Source organism: Chiloscyllium plagiosum, chromosome 25 (assembly GCF_004010195.1).
Source record: "Chiloscyllium plagiosum isolate BGI_BamShark_2017 chromosome 25, ASM401019v2, whole genome shotgun sequence".
In the NCBI taxonomy this organism is placed as follows: Eukaryota; Metazoa; Chordata; class Chondrichthyes; order Orectolobiformes; family Hemiscylliidae; genus Chiloscyllium; species Chiloscyllium plagiosum.
The window spans coordinates 27,506,658-27,516,590 of record NC_057734.1 but is presented as its reverse complement, the minus strand read 5'-3'; positions in this window follow the sequence as shown (position 1 = coordinate 27,516,590).

Genomic DNA, 9,933 nt, shown 5'->3' with positions numbered 1-9,933 from the left:
ACCTGATCGAGGTGTACACATTAATGAGAGGAATAGATAGAGTCAATAGCCAGAGACTTTTCCCCAGGACAGGATTGACTGATATGAGAAGTCATAGTTTGAAGATATTAGGAGGAAGGTATAAAGGAGACATCAAAGGTAGGTTCTTTATGCAGAGAGTTGTGAATGCATGGAATGTGTTGCCAGTTGAGGTGGTGGAAGCGAAGTTATTGGGGACATTTAAGCGACTGCTGGACATGCACATGGATAGCAGTGAGCTGAAGGGTGCGTAGGTTAAGTTACTATATTTTACATTAGGATTAAGTCTTGGCACAACATCGTGGGCCTAAGGGCCTGTTCTGTGCTGTACTTTTCTATGTTCCACGTTCAGCCTCCCCAGGTTGCTATACTGCTGTGACAGGCTGCAAGTTCTTTTGAACATACACTTCTGCAACCAAGGTGGCTACCCGAACGGGCATGGGACCAAGGTGGCAACAGCCAGTGGCCTCCTGTTCTCAGGTTGCAGTTCCATTCTCGCACTCAGATATTACTGGGCTTCTGCTTGTGCTGTCATGGAAACTAGGCATTGGCGATCAGCTTGTACATCATGGCTGGGTCCATGAGTATTTTCATGGATGAGGTCAAATGTCACACGACACCCGGTTTATTTGAAATCAGGAGCTTTCGCAATGCTGCCCCTTCGTCAGGTGAAGTAAAGAGAGCACCCAGGCACAGATTTTATAATCAAAGAGATCAAAAGATCATACAAATGGTGTGAGTGGAGTGTTGACAAACTGAATAATAGGTCTCTGCAGGTGATCAAGAGTGTCAGATGATGTGAGTAAAGAGTCAACAGCTGAATAACCAGTAAAGAGATTACCTATAGTCTGATTAATTGAGGCAGAGAGATAATTACAAAAAAAAACAAACCACATGGCTGGAATAACATGATAGGCATAAGAGTCAGATGCCAAGGATCTAATCAAAGTAACAAGTAATCCAAAACTGTAAAAACTAATTAAGATAGAGAGATCATAACAAGTTATCAAGGTGACAGTGTCAAAACAGGATAGTACGGAAGATTTTACAGATACAGAACAGTATGATGTGGTTACACATTACATGACATGAAACCAAGATCACGGTTGACAAGGTCTTCATGGGGACGGAACTTGGCTATCAGTTTCTGCTTGGTGAGTCTGTGTTGTTGTGTATCTTGAAAGCCACCTTGGAAGATGCTTACCTGAAGATCGGAGACTTAATTTACTTGACCGTGGAAGTGTTCCCCAACTGGAAGATTGTTGTGCGGTGTCCATTCATCCATTATCGTGGTGTCTGCTTGGATGATGATGTAGAGTGTCGAAACATCCATTGTGACGAGGAATGGTCTTGGTTCGACTGGTCTGTGTTTCTGTAAGAGTTGTACAGTGCTGCAACAGAAGCTGGGAGTTCCTTGTACAATGGGTTTCAAGCTGCACTCAACATAGCCCTCACACAGGGTCCCATTGCCTGATATGACGGGACGTCTAGGTGTGTTGGCTTTGTGTATCTTTGGAAGGCAGGAGAAGTCCTCTACGTGAGAAGTATGTGAGATGAGAGGGCATAGGATACTCTAAAGGTTTTGGGTCAAAGGTCTTGATCAGTCTGTTGAGTTGACGAGTGTGTTCTTTGTTCTGGATCAGTGGTGCTGGAAGAGCACAGCAGTTCAGGCAGCATCCAAGGAGCAGCGAAATCGACGTTTTGGGCAAAAGCCCTTCATCAGGAATAAAGGCAGAGAGCCTGAAGCATGGAGAGATAAGCTAGAGGAGGGTGGGGGTGGGGAGAAAGTAGCATAGAGTACAATAGGTGAGTGGGGGAGGGGATGAAGGTGATAGGTCAGGGAGGAGAGGGTGGAGTGGATAGGTGGAAAAGGAGATAGGCAGGTCGGACAAATCCAGACAAGTCATGGGGACAGTGCTGAGCTGGAAGTTTGGAACTAGGATGAGGTGGGGGAAGGGGAAATGAGGAAACTGTTGAAGTCCACATTAATGCCCTGGGGGTTGAAGTGTTCCGAGGCGGAAGATGAGGCGTTCTTCCTCCAGGCGTCTGGTGGTGAGGGAGCGGCGGTGAAGGAGGCCCAGGACCTCCATGTCCTCGGCAGAGTGGGAGGGGGAGTTGGGCCACGGGGCGGTGTGGTTGATTGGTGCGGGTGTCCCGGAGATGTTCCCTAAAGCGCTCTGCTAGGAGGCGCCCAGTCTCCCCAATGTAGAGGAGATGGCATCGGGAGCAACGGATACAATAAATGATATTAGTGGATGTGCAGGTAGTGTGTTCTTTGGTTGGTTTGGCTGGTAGTTGTCTGCAGTGTTCCTGATTGTTCAGTTGTTGGTACGCCTCTGTGCAGTAGTTCATTCTATTTAGTATGACAATGGCTCCACCTTTGTCTGCTGGTTAAATGATGATGTTGCAATTGGCCTTGAGAGCACAGATGGCGTTGCATTGTGCTCGAGTGATGTTCTGCGCAATCTTGTGAGTGTGGCTGATGAATCTGGCATTGACACATCTCCTGACGGCTTGAGCATATTCTCATGGAGATGACAGCCACTTCTACACTTAGAAATAATAGCCTCTGAGCTCCATGTGAAGCACTTTGTGAAGTTAGAGCCAACCCCATTCATGCCCTTCAGAGTGGCAAGTGGCTGTAATGGAAAACTCACCAATACACCAATCCCACAAGCATTTTGGGACGCAAACGCATCAGTCTTTTCATGAATGTGAGAGATTCCAGGTTAGACTGTCAGCAGTTTATGCACCATACCACATTGCATAAGATTGTAATGGGACTTGAGAAGGTGAATAAGATAAAAAGATCTGGATAGCATCAGCAACACCGATTGCCATGGCCTCCACTAAAAGTGCCAATTCCCACAATTAGGTGAGAACATACAGCCCTCTACCATTTCATTGCTGTTGACTCTTGTTATGTGCCATTTTGTCCTGCAAGAGAGACAGAAGAGGGTCAATGGAAGTGTTGGAATGTCTTTGGGTAATGTGCCCATTGGAGGTGAAGAGCTCAATATATTGCGAACCTTTGTAACTCTCTACCCTGGTGAATTGGTGATGCTTCATCATTGAGTCTGTTCAAGGATGTGTTCAATAAAAATTGAGTGAATTGGTGATCAGACAGACAAGGTGATGCTGAAATCAGTCACAATTCTGTGAAACAGCAGAGCCAGTTCAAGAGAACAAATAGCCTACTCCCGTGCTGCTGATGCATCAGTGGGTATGGGAGAATGGAACAGACAAAATATATTCAGACTTCTGGAAAGAAATAGCTGCTGGGTAAAATATACCAGGCTCGGTGCCTATGTCCTATGTTTTTTTCTCCAATTAGAGTTTTAAAACAAAAATCTAGTTAATGCAGCCAGTTAAGCAGAACATTAGTGCTCACATCCACTGTGTTACTCATATATAAACCATGAGCTCCCCCACCCCGCACTCCTCCACCAACATGACTCACTACAGGAGGTGTTTGAAAGCAGAATCGATGGCCAAGTTTATTTACAATGGTCTGATACTCTTTCATTTCATATTTCCTGGTGCTACAGGAGCAGAAAGCCATCAATAACTTGTCTGCCATTCCATTGTTGAGTGGAAGAATTTACTTGTGCGGAAATAATTCAAAAACTACGCACAACTTTAATAAAGGAACAACCAGTTTATGCTGGGCTGGACCTCCGGGTCCCTGTTTTTACAGAGAGGGGAAGGGAGGGGTGCTGTCCAAGCTCGGTGGGAGGCCTTCTGTTCAGGTTTCCCTTTGAGATTTAATTCCACAGCACGTACATGTGTTTCTTTTTCCGGAGAGTCCCTGGACTGAAGCTAGTTGATGGATAGGGTAGGCACCCTATTGTGCGGGGAATACTGCAGCAAGGTCTACTGCCTTGGAGCAAGTCTCCCTCTGCTGTGGTGGGGGTGGGGCTGGAGAGTTAGGTGATCATTGCCAGCTTTGGGAATGGTGGATGTGGACGTCAGAGGCAGATTTGGGTGGAGTGGGGGAACACGGGGGGGAGGGATGCACAGAGATGGGATTCCAGGGGGCTGGTTATGGCAAAGGCATGAGAGAGTGGAGTTGTGATTGGTGGGGACTCGGTAACATCACTGGAGAGCTCAGTTATTATGTTTTTTGTATACATTCACTGGATGTGAGCGCCACTGTCTAAGCCAGCATTTCTTGTCCACCACTAATTGCCTAGAGGGCAGTTTAAAGTTAACAAAGAAACGTTGATCTGGATTTGTCCAGATTAGATGAGGATGACAGATTTCCTTTCTTAAAGGACATTAATGAAACAAATTGGTTGTCATGACATTTGACAATGGTTACACGGTTGCCATTGACTCATATTTTATTCCAGGTTTTATTGAATCCAAATTTGACTATCTTGCATGGTGAAACTTGAACCCATGGCCTTAATTAACCTGGTTCTGGGTCACTAGTCCAGTGATATTACCAATACATCACCGCCTCCCCCAATCAATGATTTGATGTAATGTTGAGCCACTCTGATGAGGTTTGTTTTATGAGAGAGTGTGTTCAGGTGAACCCTCAGCTTTGAAGATGGTCTGTCTCAATTGCTGCTTGATGGGCTCTGAGATGGCTCCCACTTCCTCCAGACCAAAGGGGTAGCCATGGGTACACGTATGGGCCCCAGCTATGCCTGTCTCTTTGTTGGCTACATAGAACAGTTGATCTTCCGTAATTACACCGTCACCACTCCCCACCTCTTCCTCCACTACATTGATGACTGCATTGGCGCCACCTCGTGCTCCCGCGAGGAGGTTGAGCAATTCATCAACTTCACCAACACATTCCACACTGACCTTAAATTTACCTGGACCATCTCTGACACCTCCCTCCCCTACCGACTTGACACTGACATTTTCTACAAACCCACCGACTCCCACAGCTACCTGGATTACACCTCTTCCCACCCTACCTCTTGCAAAAATGCCATCCCGTATTCCCAATTCCTCCGCCTCCGCCGTATCAACTCCCAGGAGGAGCGGTTCCACCATAGAACACACCAGATGGCCTCATTCTTTAGAGACCGCAATTTCCCTTCCCAAGTGGTTGAAGATGCCCTCCAACGCATCTCGTCCACATCCCACACCTCTACCCTCAGACCCCACCCCTCCAACCGTAACAAGGACAGAACGCCCCTGGTGCCCACCTTCCACCCTACCAACCTTCGCATAAACCAAATCATCCACCGACATTTCCGCCACCTCCAAACAGACCCCACCACCAGGGATATATTTCCATCCCCACCCCTCTCCGCCTTCCGCAAAGACCGTTCCCTCCGTGACTACCTGGCCAGGCCCACGCCCCCCTACGACCCACCCTCCCATCCTGGCACATTCCCCTGCCACCGCAGGAACTGTAAAACCTGCGCCCACACCTCCTCCCTCACCTCCATCCAAGGACCTAAAGGAGCCTTCCACATCCATCAAACTTTTACCTGCACATCCACTAATATCATCTACTGTATCCGTTGCTCCCGATGCGGTCTCCTCTACATTGGGGAGACTGGACACCTCCTAGCAGAGCGCTTTAGGGAACATCTCCGAGACACCCGCACCAATCAACCAAACCGCCCCGTGGCTCAACATTTCAACTCCCCCTCCCACTCTGCCGAGGATATGGAGGTGCTGGGCCTCCTCCACCGCCGCTCCCTCACCACAAGACGCCTGGAGGAAGAACGCCTCATCTTCCGCCACGGAACACTTCAACCCCAGGGCATCAATGTGGATGTTAACAGTTTCCTCATTTCCCCTTCCCCCACCTCATCCTAGCTTCTAACCTCCAGAAACTCGATCCTTATCTCTCCACCCTTCAGGCTCTCTGCCTTTATTCCTGATGAAGGGATTTTGCCCGAAACGTCAATTTTACTGCTCCTTGGATGCTGCCTGAACTGCTGTGCTCTTCCAGCGCCACTAATCCAGAATCTGGTTTCCAGCATCTGCAGTCATTGTTTTTACCTTGAGATGGCTGATCAGCCCAATGTGCCGTCTGCAGACTCTGCCGTGAATGAGGCAAGTGGTGGTGAGAGGGTCAGGTATCTGGAGGTTCATGAGCTCTCTCTCACACCTCAGCTTCACCCCTGTGTGTTTCTGATGAAGTCTCTCTAGTGTTCTGTGCCTTGTTGAATTAACCCATTCTATTTTCATTGGTCACAAACCAGGAACTGCCATGAGTAGTTGGATATGTTTGACTTCTTCAACAATGCGATGAGGAAATCCATAAAATGCTTTCACTATGCAAATGGCAGACCCCTTCCGTGACTGGGCGGCACGGTGGCACAGTGGTTAGCACTGCTGAGACCCAGGTTTAATTCCCATTTTAGGCAATTGTCTGTGTGGAGTTTGCACATTCTCCCCGTGTCTGCATGGGTTTCCTCCGGGTGCTCCGGTTTCCTCCCACAGTCCAAAGATGTGCAGGTTAGGTGAATTGGCCACGCTAAATTGCCCGTAGTGTTAGATGAAGGGTTAAATGTAGGGGAATGGGTCTGGGTGGGTTGGTCTTCGGAGGGTCGGTGTGGACTTGTTGGGCCAAAGGGCCTGTTTCCACACTGTAAGTAATCTAATCTAATCTAATCTAACTGAATAGGGCAATGCTTTGTGAGTCTTGTGTCAGGCATACAAAAGGTGGAGGTGGTTGTGATAATTAGAACCTCACTACTGGTCAATGTTGGCTTGAGGGAGGACACTGTTGATGGAGCTGGTTTTCTTGCTGCAGGATTTTGATGATTCTGTGAAGGCACCGCTGTTAACACTTGTCCATAGACTTTAGGTACTTGCTGTCCAAGTCTGTGAGGGAAACATGGGGATCACTGACACTCAGTAAACCATGACCTCGAGATCCTGGTCTTCAAATATTTCTTTCCTTGTCAGCAGGAGGTTGAGCTGTCACATTGGAGGCGATTATGACTTTCATCATCTCCGTCTCAAGATATGAAAATGGTTATTCTGAGCAGCAGGCCCCATCTCTGTGAAAATTGGGGTCAAACAAGGCTTTTTTATTGTACCAACTCTACTTTCCATTCTCCTTGTTGCAACAGTGCCCCCCCCCCCCCCCCCCTCACTCCTAACCTCTAGCAAGTGCCCCAGGCATGAAGATAATCCCCAGGATGGATGGGAACTCTTCAACCTCCACTACATTCAATCCTAAATCCAAATCACTCAAACATTCGACATTGAGTTGCAATATGCAATGACACTAATATGTGTGTCCTCGCCCAGAAACTGAGCTCTGGTGCACATGACAAGTCAGCCTTTCATGACACACCCAGAAAACTGAGACCCTCTTCAAACCAGCTTGCACAGCACCACATCGCCTCATGTGGTGATCGACAATGAGATCCCTTAAAGTGAGTGCGTGTAGATATACCTGATGCCAGATGAAACAAAGGCCAAGCTGAGCTGTGATGTCCCCACAGAGAGAAAGTGAGAACTGCAAATGCTTATGCCAAAACGTCGACTCTCCTGCTCCTCAGGTGTTGCCTGAACTGCTGTGCTTTTCCAATGCCACACTTTTCGACTGTGATATCCCCATAGTCAAATGCCCTGGTGACATTCATTGTCCATGTATAATGGTGAGAAAATCACTAAGGTCCCTTCAAAAGCATTTTCCAATCCTCTAGCACCTAGAAAGACAGGATTAACAGATGGATGAGAACACCATCAATTGCATGTTCCTCTTCAAAACACAGATCAAGCAGACTTGGAACTATATTCCCATTTCCTTTCTATGGCTAAGTCAAAATCCTGTCAACCCCCTTCCTAACAGGACTGTGGGGCTACTGACATCATATGAACCTCTGTAGTTCATAAAGGTAGCTCAGCAGCCCTTCTCCAGGGCAATTAAGGATGCACAATAAATGCTAGCCTACATCACCTGAACACAAACATAAAAAAAGAGGTTCAAAGAGAAACAGAAAAATTGGACAAAACCCTCTTGCCTGACGGTCAGTTTTCATGAGCTGGGCATCGGACATTAGTTTTTGTGGTTGTACTCTCTGTTCAATTTCTTCAGTTTTCAGCTTGTCATCACATCAAATTGTATACCTCATTGATGTAACTGCAAGTGGTACCTTTTATTTCTTCTTCATGCAGCTTTCTTGCAATGACTTCCATACAGTGAAAGAGGATCATTAGGATCAGTCACCTTCTGTCTGCCTTGGTCTCTCTCTTCCCTGGCTGTTTGTTACCCTTTCTCATGCAAATCAACTGGAGTGTGGCTGAAAGAACAGCAGTCGGAAAAAGCCGCCCCTTTCCCAATTGACATCGTTAGGAGACACACAAAACAAGCTGGAGATCAGCCAGTGTTTACACTGCTCGAAAATGAAGTGGAGGTTGAAGGGGATGCACTTGTGAATGAACAATTAAAATTCTATCATGAAAAGGAAACAAAATTTTCTTGGTGCTAACTTTCCATCAAAACCTGAAGTATGAATAATGGCTACAATCAATTCTGACTCAGCAGGAGGGATCAGTTCACTCAGTTGGCTGGAAGCTGGTTATAATGCAGACCAATGACAATTGTGTGGGTTCACTCAGACTGAAGTTATCATGAAGTAGAATGGTCAAGTCGCCACAATCTTACCAGCCCAAAAGGCTGATGGCTTCTTATATGAATCACTCAGTACTGCTATCAGCAGTACCATCCTTACTGCTCTCTCTCTCTCTCTCAGCTTGTCTGCAAACTTAGCCTTCCAGTCAGGCCTATTCTCATCTCATCCACATTCAATCAGTTAGCACATCTTGTTTGTTTGTTTGTTTTAATCCAGAATTCCACAACATTTTTTGCATATGGCACCCACTCCTTCCCTAGCTTTGACCGGGAGGAATGGTTTCTCAAACTGCTCACCACGGATTTCTCAGTTTCCCCCCCACTGCCCCCACAACCCCGGTTAATGCAAAACTCATCAACTCCTGTCCTAGAATGTACACTTGTGAGTCAATTTATCTAACTCTGTGGGACAGTGACTTTCAATGACATCACCTTGCTTTCAAACTGCATGAGGGAAAAGGCTGAGGGGGTTGTAGAGATGGAGCTTACACATCTAGAAAGGCAAACCACACGCTGAGCAAAAAAGGAGAGATCGTCAGGAGACAGATGTACCAAGATCAAAACGATGCAAAAAAAAAACGGAAAAGGCAGACTTTAAAAGATTAGCCTCAGAAAGAGAGATAAGGACAGAAGCATGAAAGTGATTATCACTAAGAATAGGTGCACCAAAAGAAAACTTGTGAAATTATTTTCCTTGTGTTTATTGGGATGAGCATGAGTAGGAATTCCTTTTCTGAACTAGGATCTAACTGATCGCTGTGACTTATGATTATTTGGTTGTAAATATTAAAGCCACTGAGTTGTGGGAGTGTGACCTGCACCTTCCACTTGTGACACTGATTCTGTTTAGAGAAAATCAGCATGGAGTTTAACCCCCATTTATAGCTTTGCCTCTTAAAACTGTTTATAATTAAATGGGAAGAACTGAAGAGAACTGACAGCTAATTGACAGTTGCATTAATTCTATTTTTTCAATAAAATTTGCAATCTTTTCAGATCAAAGGAACAGAGTTATTCAATCAAATTTGTTGGTGGATAATGTGGAATATTCATATTCTTGGAGACTCAGTAGTGAAAACTATTGAGCTTCCCTGCAGTTACACAACACTGCCTCCCTCTTCCAGCCCAATTTTACCCCCGCCCTTCTCTTCAACCACCATCTCCATCATCGTCCCCTCAGTGACCAGTTTTCTCATTGATGGTTCACTTTACCACACTTGCCTAATGAAGAGGGTCAAAGCCATGCTTTCCCATATACAGAGCCCTCCTGCATTATCACACTGCTCCCCAGGCTTCCAATATCCCAGCCTGACCAATTCGAGATCCTATAAATGCATTAGGAGTAGCAG